This window comes from Mercenaria mercenaria, chromosome 10 (genome assembly GCF_021730395.1).
Source record: "Mercenaria mercenaria strain notata chromosome 10, MADL_Memer_1, whole genome shotgun sequence".
NCBI classification, from domain to species: domain Eukaryota; kingdom Metazoa; phylum Mollusca; class Bivalvia; order Venerida; family Veneridae; genus Mercenaria; species Mercenaria mercenaria.
Window position 1 is genome coordinate 42,305,712 of NC_069370.1, and position 17,504 is coordinate 42,323,215.

General features: G+C 32.4%; 1 protein-coding gene across 3 annotated transcripts in view; it reads left to right on the forward strand.

Moving 5' to 3' along the window:
- The first annotated feature begins 276 nt into the window (after positions 1 to 276).
- LOC123561802 (homeobox protein Hox-B4-like) overlaps positions 277 to 17,504 on the forward strand; it is an 83,020-nt gene continuing 65,792 nt past the window's right edge. The window contains exon 1 of one of the 3 annotated variants that reach the window (XM_053552927.1): positions 277 to 346. The gene's annotated coding sequence lies outside the window, so the exon portion shown is untranslated. Of the gene's footprint in view, positions 347 to 413; positions 528 to 17,504 lie in introns of those variants that run through there. The other 2 variants (XM_045354407.2, XM_045354406.2) reach the window with 2 other exon arrangements.

Sequence of the window (17,504 nt, forward strand, 5' to 3'; positions counted from 1 at the left end):
TGTTTAACGAATTCCAATTTGAAAGCAGTGTTAAAAGTAAAGAAAATTGTACATTACGATTTCGTCTCAGTAAATATCCGTTGAAATAAAAAGAAAATATCTAACTTGAGTCTATAGGCGGTTCCCCAGTTTGTTAAACTCGCCTATTTTCGATGTTATCTCAACGCTACTACAACAGTGTATAGTAAAAACAGCGCGTCTATTGGTTAAGGTATGAACGCAAATGCCTTTTGATTGGCCGTTACAAAGTGTTTGAATGATCTAGCTTTTCTCAGGTTAAAGGCAAGCAATGTCTCTCCACTCTACAAAATCCAAATATCTTGCAAAGATTTACTGCGGCAATAAGGTAAGATAATAGTTTTCTATTGCTTTCTGAAATTCCAGTTTATTATAAATATAATAGAACCTCGTAAAGCACAAACTTGAAAGGGATTAAACCAGTGTACGTCGGATCACATGTGGTCATTAATTATAGAAGATGAGAAGCCAATGTGTTTGATAGCAAGTTTCACAGAGAAGTTCTTTGGGTAAGTGGAAATGGTTAATGCATTTAAAAATATGAATATATTACAATACGGTCAGTTATCTGAAAAATTACATTGAATGTGTTAACATGAAATCATTTATTTTAACAGTAATGTATTAATTCCTACGACGGTGAAATATTAACAGAATCAATAATCAGATTGTTTGTTCTTTTAATATATGTTCTGATGCTTACATAAAATGAAAATAAAGTATTGTAAAGTATCTTTGATGCAAAAAGAAAGAAACAATTTTTGAATATAGTCTCTAAACTGCAGTTTGCAGTAATTGTAAATTTCCAAAAAGTGCAGTGTTTTGAACGGGGGGAAAAAGAGAAAAATACAAAAATGAAAAATTACATTTTAATGATGGTGTCAAACAAAGAGGTATCTTGTCATAGCGTTACTTTTGCACACCTGTTCAAAACTTTCAAAGAAGACTCATTTTCACAAAAAAAAAAATGATGTTGACTCATAATTATTATTTTAACACTGTAAAAGACATTCAGATACTTATATAGTATGTGTATTTTATCTGCGTATCGGTTTTGCGTTTAATGTTAGGCTTATTTTCATCAGTGCTTTATAAGTGATGTTCGAAGATACAGATCAGCCATTAAAGCGGTAACAACTAATACAAGCCTTTTGCAAACATTTGCTTTTGATTATAACAAGAATATAATAAATTCTTTAACTAACAACGTCATATCAAATGATCAAAAAGCATAAACTAAGCTATAAATCATGTATAAAGGAAACGTTTCATTGGTAAACTTGAAATCCAATTTATTTTTCTTTACAAATTCAGACTCTTTTACTAAATCAAAAAAAAAAAAGAAAAAAAACCTACGCGGATTTATTCAAAGCGATAAATGACGGATTGGCCTGCAGAACTTTTATTGTTCTGTGCTTTTTGCATGTTCCGAATGACGCTTGACACTACCGAACTGTTAAAACTAATGCATGGGACGCAGCAACACGCGGTATAACACGCAAACATCGTTTATTTAAAACTAATAAAGATCGATCGGTTGCCTAGTCACTCTGGCGCACTATTTTCTGTTTACATAGCAAATATAGTAATTCACTGAGCGCAAAACGCGTAGAAGCAGAAGAAGATTATCATGTGTATTCAACAAATAAGTCTGTCTTTTTAAAATGAAATATGAACTTTTTACAATGTATCAATAACACTATTATTTATCTGATTTGAATAAATATTTCACCTTTTTACTTGTTTTATCCAATAGGTTAACAACACCTTTGAATGCTATGATGGTTAAATAATCATTTCAGTTTATTTATTACGATTTATGACCATGTTGGATGTATACATGTTCATTATCGGTTTGGCATTATTTATTTGTACATGAATAGTTAACAATCATTTCCGTATTATTTAGAATTGTCGCAAACGCTAAACATCATGTTAATTGCCGACATGCGAATCATTTAGAATAGTTGAATTTTTGCGTATTTCTTCTCGTATGTAATTGGTTTCAAATACATGCAACTTCATTTTGTTTCTATTGCACTACACATAGGACACAATACAACAGTGCGTAATGGTATGTATGTTATAAAAGCAAAAGTATCGGGCTGAAAATTGTCCAAACATTACATTCAGCCCTTCCAAATAAATGGTCTAGTAAACAGAATATACGAATGTGTAAGATATACTGTTCGTATATATTCGCTGAAAAAAGCCATAATTCAAACACATTTAAGGTTCCGAAAAAATATGTGAAAGGCATATTTATTGTACTCACTTTATCCCTGCTTAGAATTTTGCGCCTACGATTTTTACAAGCTGCGTCATCTAATTTGAAATGAATGAACACTTAACCTAGTTTTTATATTTAAAATAAGAAGACATCTTGTTGTATTTTTTATCATTTTTAATAATGTTTTCTTTAATTGTTTGCAAACTTACTGCTTTTTGCAACGCATCTATAGCAACAAAATAAATAACTGATTTTCATGTTTTGGAATATTAGTCTAACATTAAGCATTCCATTCCACACTCTATAATATGAGGCTATCTTTAATGTGCAATATGATGAAAACCCCGTAGTTATATGTACCTAAAACAATAAATCATATTTTTAAAATACTAACCATAAATATACGATTAAATCTGCGGTTTTTGTGATATCAAATAGCCAAGCACATAAAAAAAGGAAACAGGCATTGATATATATCATACTAAGTTAAAATATTTAGTCGAAGGAAACACCTTTAGATAATGCGAACGCTACGCAACTGAAAAAGTGTCATAGTCTTTTTGTTTCCTACTTGAATAGGGTGATTGTTTTCTAATTGCAACGTTTGATCGGGGTGAATGAATGAATAGTGCTCTTGTCCTCCGTTCCGAAATATATAAATCACACTAAATTTAAGTTGAAGGCCAATTTCATGGTAAAACACATTAAATTTAACGGTCAAAACGTAAAAAATAAGTGTCATTTTATTGAATCGTTCACACCACAGTGTCATACATTGACCCGGTAATAAAGGGAAGTTATCTGATGTAATAAAATCGTTAAAGTAACGTAATCCTATCATTTCGACATCATTGAGGTGCAAGCCATAGACAGTCGCTCCGTAATTTATTTTAAATTATGCGTATTTAGGACACTTAGTTCCATGTAATTGATTTTTTGATGTACAATACTGATGGCCCGAAAATATGTACATACATTTGTACAGTTCTTTGATCCCATTGTCGCCGTAAAAAGCGTTTGACTATTTACAAAGAAAACAATGAGCGGGTATAATGTGTATATTTCTGGTTACAAGTTGATACATTGTGTTTGTCAGAGTGATTTGTAGTAGTATTCCACTGTCCGTATTTCATCTTCATAAAGTGCCGAAGACGTTACTATTTAAAATGGTTAGGGGACGATTGGGGAAGAGAGGGACTGGCAGTCTTTAGTCTAGATTATATATTTACATACTCAGTTTAGCCGGATTATTTTTCACTTTGAAATTAGGGCCAGATTATTTTGAAATTAAGGTCAGAATATCTATTTAATTTGACATTTGTAATATGTTGTTTATTTACATTGAAATTAGGGCCAAATTTATTTTTGACGAGATAATTGATGTCTCTCTTTTTAGTTTGAATATCTATTGCAATTAAAATCTTCTTTTTATAAAGAACTATTACATCTTCAAGCAGATTTAAATTAAAATGTAGTACTTTTACTTTGCTTTGCAAAATAGATAAATAAATGAAAAATCTCACAACTGTAATGCTGGCATTTTGATGTGCAAATTCTATTCAGTACTTTAGTCTTATTCTGGTAATATTTAAATAATGGTAGCTTGATGTTCAAATTTGATTAAATCTGGGTAACAATTAAATGCTGTCAGTATGATGTACTTAGATTGATATGAACAGTGTTTAGTATATCATGGGTATTCAGAAAAGAAAGAAATAAAGGGTAAACTTAAAACTATTTAGTATAACAATGCAATACAATACCAATGTTTCTGTATGCAATTTACATTGATAATGCTAAGTTTATATCCATTTTATGTGATTTTATATACCAATTTTGTGTGTTTATGTTTAGAAAATTCAAAATTTATCTCAGGGTGACCAGTCTGATAATGTTTTGACGGTCTTTACAGATTATTATAAAGTAGTTCCAATTTTATTAAAAGTAAATATATGTTATTTCAACTATTTGTTTGTCGCAAAACGTTAAGACCGGATTTTTCAAAGATATAAAAGAGCATTACTTACATGGCATTTAAATGGAACTTATAGTCTCTTTGCATGTAACCTATGAAAATATATCTTGCCTTCACTTAACACTGCACATAACATTAGCCATTTTTCTAATAATAGTGATGAAACAGGACAAATAAATACAATTTGATGAACACACGCGTATTACACTAATAATAATTTTGTGTATTATATTTAAAGTGAAGTTCAGGTCACAATAAATCTGTTTGTTTATTTAGCAAACCACTTGAAGTTACCTTTCTTAGAGCAAAAGGCTTTATGTTAAAATTTCACCTTTTTTTGCAAATACTACATGTGTATATATAGATACTGATAAATGTGCATACATGATTGCAACAAAAGATTGATATAACTTATATTCTCTCACCATTTTGCTCAAGTTTCTCTGATGTCACACTGTATTGTTTATCCGCAGCTATGATACAGTTATTAAAACTAGGTTGGATTACAGAGTTTACATTCTGTAGGTCGTAAAGAGCAAAATGTCAAGTTAGCAATAGTAGTTTATATGACCATCAATAAACAAAAGACAAGTTCATTTAAAAGTGAATGTTTTAGAAGTTTTATTGCATATTAACAGAAAAACTTGCATGTCGAATTGTCCACAAGAACATCGAATAGTGCTAACACACCGTTATGTCAAGGTTTCCTAAATTTAGACTCTGACCTTTGTCAGTCTTTGGTGAACTGAAACAGAAATTAACGCATCTAAATGAAACATAGCCTGTAGATAAAATATTCCGAACTCTACAAAATTAATAAAATTATTTTGAGTACTAATAAGGATACCCTCCAACCAATGAAAAAATTTAAATGACGTCTTGATACCAAAGTATCAGTTAAATTCCGTCATTGCGCGTAGGGAAAAACAACGGCAAAAGGCCAGAGATAAGGCAACGTCCAAAGATTATTTATAGAACACAACTAACAATGCAACACTTCACATTGGTATGTACACATTTCCAGCACGGACAGCGTACATGCATACACACATAAAGACATATGAAATAATAAGAAACCAAAGACAAGCGAAGCAAATGTTTTACATACGCAAGCAATAGATGATTCATATGGACAAGTAGATAAGCTCTGAGGTGTTATCATCTTCCATCCAAACCTCAAAATTAACAAGAACTCCATTACACAAAAAAAAACGTTTTGTAGTTTTTGCAAATACATAACCTTTTTTTTATTTTACTGTTAGACACAATCTTGACTTATATTTACCTTGAATGATTGTATACAAAATGTTTAAAGCGTCCATCAGTATAAAAATTATACAAGTTAAGTTTCTTCTAGTAGGTAGAAGGCTGAGAAATTTATAAATATCTCAATAATGCTTCAATAATGTTTCAGGCACAGTTCTTCTATTCAACTACATGTTGAATACAAGTTTTTCGAAGAACTTGCTCGACCTTTTGACATGGCAAATGATCCGATAAACGGAATAAGCTAACTTGTTTTCTTCTACTAAACTGTTCTAAAGCAAGATCAAACTGGAAAATAATGTTTTAACCTGCATGTTCATTTCACGCTCGGCCATCTCAAGGAAACACATTCATCATACGAAAAACATGTTACCCAACTAATACATCAACAAAACTGTTGCAGTTGAAATGATCTACGTTATGACACGCGAGTATATCATTGCCATGGTAACAAGGCGATGAAGAGCTGTCAGGGGTTATATACAGGCGGAATTATGCTAGATTCCTGTCCGTCGGCAAGTGAATTAAAAACAGACTTTCAGATATTTTTCAGAATATGCACAGAATGAAACACATTTTTCTTACAATCTTCTATGAACGCTAGACCATATATTTTTTCTGCGGTTGTATATTAGTTGTTATCTTTGCTATAGGTTAAAACTTGTCCAAAAGTAAATTTCTTTTCCATATTAGTCTGCAGATCTTTAATTTACAAGACTTTCCTCTGTTTAAATTAAAGTTGTATGTAAATAGTTGCAACAGAACGTATTCCCTATTTAGAGTAAAGAGAGAAGCGTTTATTTATTTCTGAGACTGATGTTTTATACAGAAATTGAAAAGTAGTTTAAATATATTACCCCAATATTTTCGAAATGTTAGGAATTCACCATACAAAGGAAATGCAACATCAAAATTATATTTCTTATAATGTGAAATTACGAAGTTCTACTTTTTAAAACGGCTCTTAAATTAAAAAATAAAAACACATAGTGACTAATTGAAATTGATGTCATATGACGTCAAAGATGACGTTAGCTTTATAAATAAACGACCAAAGTTTTGTCGAAGAAACTTACTTTATTCTATAACACCGCAGTTGTAAAATTGTTGTTAAATTAATAACACTAAATGAGTGAAATCCGTCATATTTCATTTGATTAACTTCTACACATATTGAAACATAAAACAGGAGTCGTCTCACATTTTGTGGTTCTAATTCAGTTATTTACGTACTCATGTATTAAAATGGCTTACAATATACTCGAAAATAATTACAAGAAAGTGCATGATTTACACCAGGATTATATCTTCTGAAACATCTGCTTTTAGACATTTTGTTCATCTGTTCATTTAAAAAACTGCCTAACAAAAATTTGAAGCAGCGAAACATAAACCTGCTCGGGAAATAGATCCTTTAGCATACCTGGCGCTCGGGAGAACATAAATTATTCGAAGCTGTCAAACGGACGTAGAATTTCACTTCGTCCAGCAGTCTTGGCCATAAATTAACAGAACAAGAATAGTATTCTTACACACCGGATTCACTGGCAAACGCCCAAACCATAAAGGTCAGAGAAAAATATCAAGAGTCCATAAAACAATCAGATACAGGACCCAGCCTACTAGAAATGGCTATTTAGATAATACTTTGGGTCACAGTTTTGACCTTAGATGATATATTTCACCAAACGTTAGACACGGGTCGTATTGGTATACAGAAAGCTTTAACATCTCCCCTGCTCACCGCTAACATTGAGGTCGCTGATTATCATTGCCGTTAGCCTTTATCTGACAAGTGACCATCTAGACCTCTGCCCTCTCAAGAATATTTCATAGGCAACATTAGCCAGTATTGTTTACATGCTAAAACACCGGAAATCTGAAATTAGCGACACTCGTTGTTGAAATGTCTTTAAAACGACATCAGGCTTACAATTAGTGGTCAAGGAAATCGAAGAAAGTGTAGATTGTCTCAAAAAGAACACAGTTATGTTTGACGCTGATGTCGGCATGGTCAAAGAACAAAGTCTGGTATTCTGAAGAGAATCGATGCATTACACCTATAAAGTACTTGTGTACAATCGGGAAATATTTTGTTTTGTAAATCATTCTGTGCTTCAGCACTTACTTTCCAAAGATACGTTTTTATTGTAAGCAATAGAATTGGTTACTGAAAAAAAATAAATAAACACAACAAAATTTTCACTTACGATTCATCTTACTCAATAAATATTTCTTTTTTTTTAACGTTCGGAAAGAAAAATTAGAACAAGCAAAAATAACATTACACAATAACCTAGAAAAAAACCAAGTCCAAGCTTACACTTATGCATAAGCTGTATTTGTCAAAGGAAATTACAGTTTCAAGTATACCCGATTCATATAATATAAGCAAATGGTACAAAACTTTCCCGCTCGAATTTCATCAGGACAAAATGAATCATTGTAAAAGATTGCTATGAGCTTTATGCGTCTAAACTTTCCACGAAAACATTGTCTAAAAAAGATGCAGCAACCTTGTCGTTTTATCTCGTCTAGTGTATCGATTAAGACGTTACCAAATATTCATGTTCACTCCAAGACCTGAAGAAAATTACACATTCACAACTATAAGGACTATCATGTTATACAATTAAGCATCCTTTCAGACGAAGAACTGGGATTAAGTTAAACCGACTACAGCGAACAATTCAACCAGAAGTACTTGATAGATATTTTCTGTCTGAAGTTCCATCTATTTTGTTGTCAATTAAAGATTCCTTCTTTGTCCAAAATTGTAGGATGAACCTTAGTTTGATTTCTTCCCAAGAAAACAGATTTTTCATTTGGGCTTTTATTCAGGCTGGATTCTTTGAGTTTTCAAAATCCCGTAGAGAACACGAACAATTGGAGCACTAAACAATTACAATTATTTGCAGGAGTATGATAAATGTAGATTTTAGTCAAAACCAATTTACGATGTCTTTTATCGTCACGTGGCTCTAGCTGCCTGCTTTGCATGAGAATAGCTGGAGAGAAAGTTGGAAGAAAATAGAGATAAAAACGTGCATGAAAATGTTGAAACAGTTGGGCTGTTTGGATTGTGATCACTCTTGTGAATAAAACAAGACGACAAAATAGGTCAGATGTCGCGCGCCTAACTCTAAAAATGTTACTACATCTTGAAGTAAAAGAGATGACGTCTGAAGCATTATACCGCACTTGAAAACAGGTCATTAAAAAGAACTAGTGATGAACTAGTGCTTTAAAAGAATGTTGTCAGTTGTGCGCGGAAAAAAAAATGTGATCAAATATGAGTTTATTTACCTGCGTTCAAACGAGAAAAGTGAAGACGGATAACTAAATACTTGCACAATAAAGTCACGAATCTTTGAAGACTAGTGACCATAATATATTATGTACAAATGGAAATTTGGACCAAATGCAGTTAACGATAACAGCACACAACTGGATTAATAAAAGTCTGGTTGAGAACAGGAGGGGATACATCACTTGTTTTAGATGTCCATCGCTTTACTCTGAAATAATTCTAAATCCTAACAATAGTAACTTATTATTCTATGAGCATTTGAGAACAATACTTTCTTTAATCGACGTTGCATTCAATGACAATTCCGTAAGACAACTCCTGATGGCATTTTAAAGAAAGACGCTATTGTCCCTCGTTGGCACCTTTGACCTCTTTTGTGAAGGAAAATGGCGGCGTTGAATTGAGCTTGCGTATGTCTCATATATTTCTTTAACTTTTAGCAAATTGTATATGCTTAGTATGAACATGTCTTAAGTTCTAAGAATATTTTAGTTCCAAACTGATATGTGTGATTTTTTTCCTACACGAAAACTATAAATAAATTGTAAATTTGAACATAATTTGGAGCCTCGAGAAACATGAAACATACAGTTATTCCAGGAAATAATGTGCTACTTTAGTTGTTAGTTAAGCGTTCAGAAAATACTATGACACAATTTTCCCATTAATATAGACAATGAAAAGTTAGATATATTTAACACCTATTTTTCTCAAATCCGTCTGGATAATAGCCATTCTAGTACTTCGAAGCAATGTTAACTCTATGTACTAGCAGTTCATTAGAAGCAGTGTAAGGTGGTAAGAAAAAAACGTTTCAGGGAAAATACTATTTGATACTTACACACTAACGTTAGATATCTATAAAGAATTCCGAATGTACGGATAAGTGATGTTAGGCAAATCAAATTTTGTTATGTCCTTTTGGTAACCTAAAAATATCTTTAAAAATGTAACATTTATATGGTAGACACATTCCTTTTCTCGTAAAAGTAAGCTATTTAAAATTTGTTTTCTTCCATGATCCGAAGCAGTCCATTACATTACAAAATCGATTGGATTCACATATTAAAATGTAAACCGGAAGTGATGCGATTTATTGTTTTTCCCGCATGGAATGAAAGCCGTTTATCAAACGATGCGAAGAAATACATTTCGAAATGAGCTTCTACATGAGGGTATAAGTCATTAAATTGGTTTACGACTTGAAAGATAAGATTGTTTATTAAACAAATCATGCACGAGATATATTAGGATGTTGAACGACGTCATGTAAACATTGGCCTGGTCAGATCTCACGACGCGCCATGATATATGCCAAACGCAAACGGCGTTCTTCGAATTAATTGTACACAAAGGAGAGAAACGACAGGTATTTCAAATATTTTTTACAGAGATATATGTATATTAAGTATGTAACAATAACTCAGACCAACATCTGAAAATGCTTAAAAGGATTTGTAAATTTTCAGTATTTTTGTAATGTGATTACTTATGGGACGGGCTGAATTTCTAGTTCAGTTCTCGCTTACCCCTCTGTCTGTCTTTGCATTTAAAATATTTGTACATAATTTTTTTTTCAGAGGAATGAAAATATGTTTAAGACTATTCCAATACGTAAATGCAATACAATACAAAGATTCAACTTTGATTCAAAATCTTAATAATTTCCTCTCTATGGCTATATTTAATATGCACCACCTTGACTCAATAAAAAGCATCAACCTTTCAAAAGCAAGAAGCTCGATGTTTCTTTTCTCGGATACGGCAAGATGTCGCATGACCATGATGATATATATGAAAATATTATTTTATCATATTCATGTGTGCAAATTATGATGATTTGTTTCAAATTTTGAAAAAGTCAGTGCATCAAAAGTAAAAGTTTCTTTAAAGCGTTTTGTTTCCTCTCAACAAACTAATTTGAGCTTCCATGCTGTACTTATTAGCACAATTGTCTTGATATTATTTATACCAAATTGTAAACAAAAGTGGGAGAGACATCTTAAATAAATTGCTCTGGTTTTATACCTAAATTCACAGTGTATATATTTGATATATTTTGTACAGACTGTACTACCTGCAAAAATATGTAAGAGTCGGCGACGACAGCAACAACCAAAATAATAATAGTAAAAATAATCAAATAATATTTTTGAAAAAGCAACTTTTTAATTTTCTGGGATATATGTGTTTGACACTAACTTTAGCTTTTACCATTGTCCGCAGTATGTATTTGTGAAATATCATATGTCATGTACATGTAAATCATAATGTTCTTGAAAAAAGAAAGTAATTTTGCAAACAGCTCCTATTTGTGATAGACAAATGTTATGGAAATATTTTATATAGGAACTGGGTATACTGTAGCTTTCATACATGCTTTTACATGTTTGATATTTGGTACCTTTTGGTTCTTTTTTAGTCAGTCAATATATACTTGTATGAAACCCTTATTTTTGTAAAAGGTAAAAATATGTACATACCCCTCTCACAATCTGGCTTAAGAGGAGCTCTATTGAACACTATAAAAGCACCGGATGAGTCCAAGCACCGGTCTAGTGGTACATAAAATGAGAGAGGAAGTAATGTTATCCTCATGGTCATCAGTTTCTAATAATTGTACCATATGCAACATTTTCTTGTGTTTTTGATTTGATTTTCCATTTGGAACTATTTTAAGCTGAATGTGTTTGTGCTAATGGAGAAAGGACTTTAAACGACTGCAGTGTATTAAAAACTTTCTTGAATCAAAAGTAAGATTGATCCTTGAAGCTCATGGTTCAACTTTGTTGCCTCACCGTTCAAGATGGTAATGTAGGGTTGGTGACTGAAATGATATCATGATAGTTAAATTGTGTAGGTGCCGGTCCATGTAAGATATAAATTGTCGAGGATCGGCTGGGGGTGAATACGTGTCCATGCACAACATAATGCTAGCATCGCCCAGCTCCAGAAAGCCGAGTACTCCTCATTTGACCCATTTTAAAAAGCAACCCATGAATAGTATTTAAGCTATAAAACGCTATTTATAGTTCAAAATATGAATTAAATTTTTAAATGGCTGGCCTAAGAATTTTCTATAAGACTAAAAATTTAGATATGACATATACAGACTTTTACTTTGTAAACCGAATGCGAGCAGACTAAACAACATGGCGCAAATGTTCTTCTATAAGGTATGACCTTTTGAAAACATGGTTACTTTGAATGAGAAGCTCTATCAGACCGAGTCTTCTATTATTTTGCTTGGTTTCTTTGATTTCAAAGGGTATTCTTAAAAACTTTATTCATCAATTATATTTCTAGACAAATCTTCAAAATAGGAATATATAATGGTAACGGAACTGACATCGTTTTGTTCAGTATGATTGTCTGGGAATATGCTTTACATTTATAATTGAGAAATGAGCGACAAGAGAAATGCTTTAAGCGGAAAGAACGTAAAGATATATTAAATGTAGAGTAAATGTCCAGTTCATATTATGTATGTCTTTCTCATATGAAGTTGAAATTAATGCGTGATTTATTTGAACAATTTTCTGGACAATAACAAAGAATTTGCGAACGTTTGAATAATCTTGGACAGGAAAAAGTTATGGTCGAATAAAGATATTCGTTTTATTTTTGACAACTATTCACGAAAATGAAATTTCAGTCGTTTGCTACTCGTTGGTATATTCTTCAGTCCTGTATACGCTTTCATCTCGATATTTGTGCAATGTCTGTCATTTTGCCAAAAGAACGTCGAAGCAATTTCGCATTAGCATCTAATACAGGAGACAGATAGCAGAATACCTTGTTTCAGACCTCGTTTAGTGTGAACAATTCGCATGAAAGGAGGCTTACGGAAGATCGGTTGTTCTACCCAGGTGCCCACTGATGCCTTAAACAGAGTAACCTGTGATCTACCTCCACCATGAAAAGTATGAATAAATCGACGTATGTCCTTGACTATAAACCCAACAAAAACAAAATAAAATCTTGAAACTGACGAACAATCCTAGGGCATATACTTGGCATATATGGCCCAGAATTTTCCTCAAATTTAGAAATATATTGGCAATATTGTATTTGTCATTTTAAGAGCTAACACACTACAAAGTCAAATCACACCAAAATGCTATTTTCGGTTTCCTTGATTTCATTGCAGTTTCCTGCTGAAAGCACATGGTAGGTCTACACTTGACATATTTGTAGCCATGATTTTTATCTATGAAATATTTGAACATTACAATTCAAAATAATAACGTAGGTCATTCACTACAATCAACAGCTGATTTTTAAGTGTGTTTTACTGGAAAAAAAAAACACAACATATTCCTGCATCAAGCATGACCCTACTTTCCTTTATATCGACACTTTAGTAACATCTGCCCCTTTTGTCTTTTGGTATTTTAAAGCACAAACTCTTCTTTTGCCCAAAGGCGTATTTGCATGAATACGGAAGTACAACTGCCTGATTAAGGAAATGCATTAGGCCCGGTTTCTGTTATTTTTTATTTATCATTTCGTATTAGTGCTCCTTTATTTGTCTAGACTCCGTTATTTATATATTTTACCATAACTGTATTATTAGGAAAACATATTTCATTTGTCTGTATCATGTACATTATATGTTTTAATATCGGAAGAATTTGCATAAGGCCATTATTTATATTTAGACATAATAACATTTTTCCCCTTGTGGTCCTCAGTAACGTGGCCGATCAATAAATGAACCAGAACAGTACTTAATTAATTGTTTTTGTACAGCTATGATCCTTCTATGTAAATGTTTGCATTTTTTTCTGAGTTGCTGCTGGTTTGTCTCAGATTCTGTTCTTTAACTATCTCTACTTTAACGTCAGTCGCAAAAACAAGAAATTATCTTTTAGTTTTAATCTTCACCCGTTTGCACTTCAGCTGTTTTGGAGTTCTTTTCGCAACGGTGATGAAGCTGGCGTATCTTTGTTAATGTGTATATAAGTGTATTAATAGTTGCCTTCGGATGCCCAGCTTCTCCAGAAGGATGTTAGTGATTTTAGATTTTTGGAGGTTAGTTCAAGATATAGGTGCTCCAATTATAGTTTCTTCTGGTTTTCAACCTACTCACATTAGACCATTGAAGAGCACTCTTTCCGACCGGGTCTTTAAACATGGCCTTCCCCTGCATTAACCACCGAGAACCATGCACTAGCCACTGAGCTACAAAGGACTGCATGCAATAATTCCTCTCTTGACAATCATGTGATTTCATAAGGTGTAGAAAGTTTCCTTAGTTTCAATCTTTACCATTTACCATGTAGTTATCTCTGGAATTGTTTGCACTCACACAACCATTTTTTTCCGTAAACTTTTTTGTTGTTTGTTATCTTTGCAGCAATACGAACAACAAAAATGTTACCATTTAATGGCAGTTACAAGGTTTAGGGCAAAAAAAAGTATTGCACTTGAGCCCCGAGGGAAAGAACAAAATTGAAACAATTACTTATTAAGCACAGTTCTATCACACTATGGAATTCTCAACAACTCCGAAGAGAGTGGGTTAAATTCATTAGTGTCATTGGAAACCTGTACTGTAGCCTCAAGGTACATATCGAAAAAGCAGAGTTAATTGTGAAAATACAAAAAAATCCTATCAATTTTAATAAAAAGTCCTATGGCATCCAGGAAATTGCACAAGGTATCGTATTAAGTTGAGTAAATTAAACTTTTTTTATGGAAACTCTAGAACTCTAAGACTTTCCTCATAATTTTGCATATAGCCTAAAGAACTCTCTTAAGATCTGACGTTACTTTAAGCACTGTTTTGCACCAGAGCGATCTGTAAACCTGTATTAAACTTTTAAATGCACATTTTTGTTGTTGTGACACTTGAGAATAAAATAAGATCATATAGCAAAGGAGAGCAAAAAATATCTATTTTGGTTTTGGAGTGACTAAATTACTTAGAAATTGGAAAATTTGTTGCTCTATTGGCTTGAACTTTAAGGTTGCGTAATGACTTTACACTGGGACTTTTAAAGATTCCGAAGTTTGGAAAATACTTACTACCTTGCATGGATGCATTCTGTGTTTCCAAATGATATTCTTATATATTTTATTAGCACTGGCAGTCTTTAAGTGCTGTGTGGCGGCCCTGGAAGTCTGCCTGTGCTCGGACACGTGATATTATTCCGAGAAGTCCATTCCTTGTACCTGTATAACAGAGTTCCACTGAAGTCTGTTGTACGTAAGTAAGGTGGGAGGGGGAGGGGTGTGGGAGGGGGAGGGTTGTGGGTACGATGGTTGTTGCACATCCCGTTACCTATCACCAAACCAAGTCTGCATTCGTTGCTGCTTTTGCTTTCAAATGATTTAGTATAATATGTAAACAACTATTTCCATCAGCCTATGAAAATAACAATATTTTTGGTTCCAAAGGAGCTTCTTGTTGATTAATTAACTATCACAACACGAGTCTTTAAGCATTGTGTGGCAGACCATGCTTGGACTCACATACCACTTTGTATATCTTTTATATTTTAAAGGTATACCAGACCTATTTTTTAGATTTGAAATTATTAACAATTTCTAGATGTTTATGTATATAAATAAAAATTGACATGACTGATATGTATCCCTACTATTACCCAATAAGGTTTAAAACAGCACAGTTTTAATACAGGGTATAAATCTGGAAGTAAACATGCTATTTAATTATGAATGTAGCTCTGTATATACTTGATCAATTTTAAAATTTTGTAAAGATACATAAATCTGCTGAGAATTTTCTACATTCGAAGTAAATATCTACAGATAAATACTTAAATGAAAGACCTGCACAAGATATCTTAAATTTTTGACATTTTATAGAAGTTCCAATCTACCTAAAATGGGGTGTTTTGGTATACAGTTGGAGCCATTTCCCTTTAACTATTGCTGGCATGATTCAGCAACTTTCAATGAATTTACTAGTTTACAGTTTCCAGCAGTAATGTTTAGAAAATTGATTTACGTCACAAAATTCCGTCATATTTTTCATTTTCTACACCAGTTCATTTTATTCATAAGTTGGAAAGGGGTGGGGGGGGGGGGTAATTTTCGCGGAATCAGCGATTGGTCCAATCCATTTAAATCCTAACGAACAAGTTAATCCGCATTAATTTTATGTTCGAAAGTAATTACGGAAATGAATGAGCATTTCTTTTTCATTTTTTATGTGTTACGTGAACATATCCGTTATTTGCGCAACCATACATTTATATTTCATGAGGGATGTACTCTTGGAATGTGGCTACTCGTTTCAGCTATTTGTTTCTGGAAATTGACCTTTCAAAATTTTCAAATATATCAAATATATACTGCGGACCGGAACCAGTGTCGTATATTTGAACCCGCCTCTCAGAGTATCAAACCTTCAACGTTTTTAGCACTTTAAACTGACGAACGGCGATACTAAAAACCCTGAAATAATAGCTTTGACAAAATGTTCTCTTTCGTAAGCATCTAAGCTTATTTTATGAAGTATTAAAAATAATTGTAAGAAATTTTTAAGACAAAAGAAAAAAGTTTAACACATTCAGTTTATCAGTTTTAACAAAAACTACTTCATATTTTAAAAAACCATCCCAAAATATCTCCCCAAAATTTCATTATTGCTATTTGAGAAAAAAGCGTTATATTTGACCAGGTAAACCAAAATACATGTAGTTCAAAATTCTAAATAATTCTTCTCAATGTGTCTCACGAATCATATTAAGGAAATATTATGAAATACAACATGTGATTCATGAATCATTTTCGGATTTTTCGTGAAAGAAAAAATATGTGTCGGATACAAAAGTCCAAAAAACGCTGCATGTTGTAAAAACATAAATTAAGCACGTCAGCAATCATTTGGAAAGTAAATATAAATAAATAACAAGCCGTAATGGGACAAAACGTCAAAACATAAGTTAGGTCGTGTCTTACGCCAAATACATTTACAACACCCTGTACTAAGGCTACTGTCTGGCCAAATATAATAGATTCTATCACGCCAAGAACGCATAAATTTCCTCGTGTAAGAACGGTTAGATTGTTTAGTGATGTGATTTTAGACTCAACCTTTTTCAGTAACATTGAACTGTGTAAATTGTTCCCCGTCTAAATGTTTCAATTATTCATATAAATGTTTTTAAATGTATTTTGAATAAGATGAACGACAAATTGTTGTTCTGTTTGTCAAACACTAATGGCCTAAAGAAAGCCAAGTGCGCATACTCGAAAAACAATTTAAAGAAAAAGAAAGAGTAAATTCATGTTAAAATGCTATTACTTAAATGTATTACTAAACATACGTGAAAAATAATATCATGTGAAAAGGCATAGATTGCCAAATCTAGTTAGCACTTTGAAAGGTCTATAATGTATTAAATTTGATACACAGGAATGTAAAAAAAACGTAAGGTGACGAAATAAAAAGAAATTTTATAAAAGATAAGTACATGTAATGAAAAGAAGAGGAAAGCAAAATACTTCCTAATGTTTCTGATTCAATTTTTGCATTTTTAAATGTTTTTACTGTGCCGCTGTTTAGCGTAAGGGAATGACCTAAAATACACTTCTAAGTATTCATGTATCAGTATGTAATCTCTTATTTATGCATAATATATTTGATATATTTGTCATGGCAAAGCCAAACGGTAAAGAATTATCTGGAGAGAATAGTTTGCTGTTTTGATATCATTTTATACGTACATTGT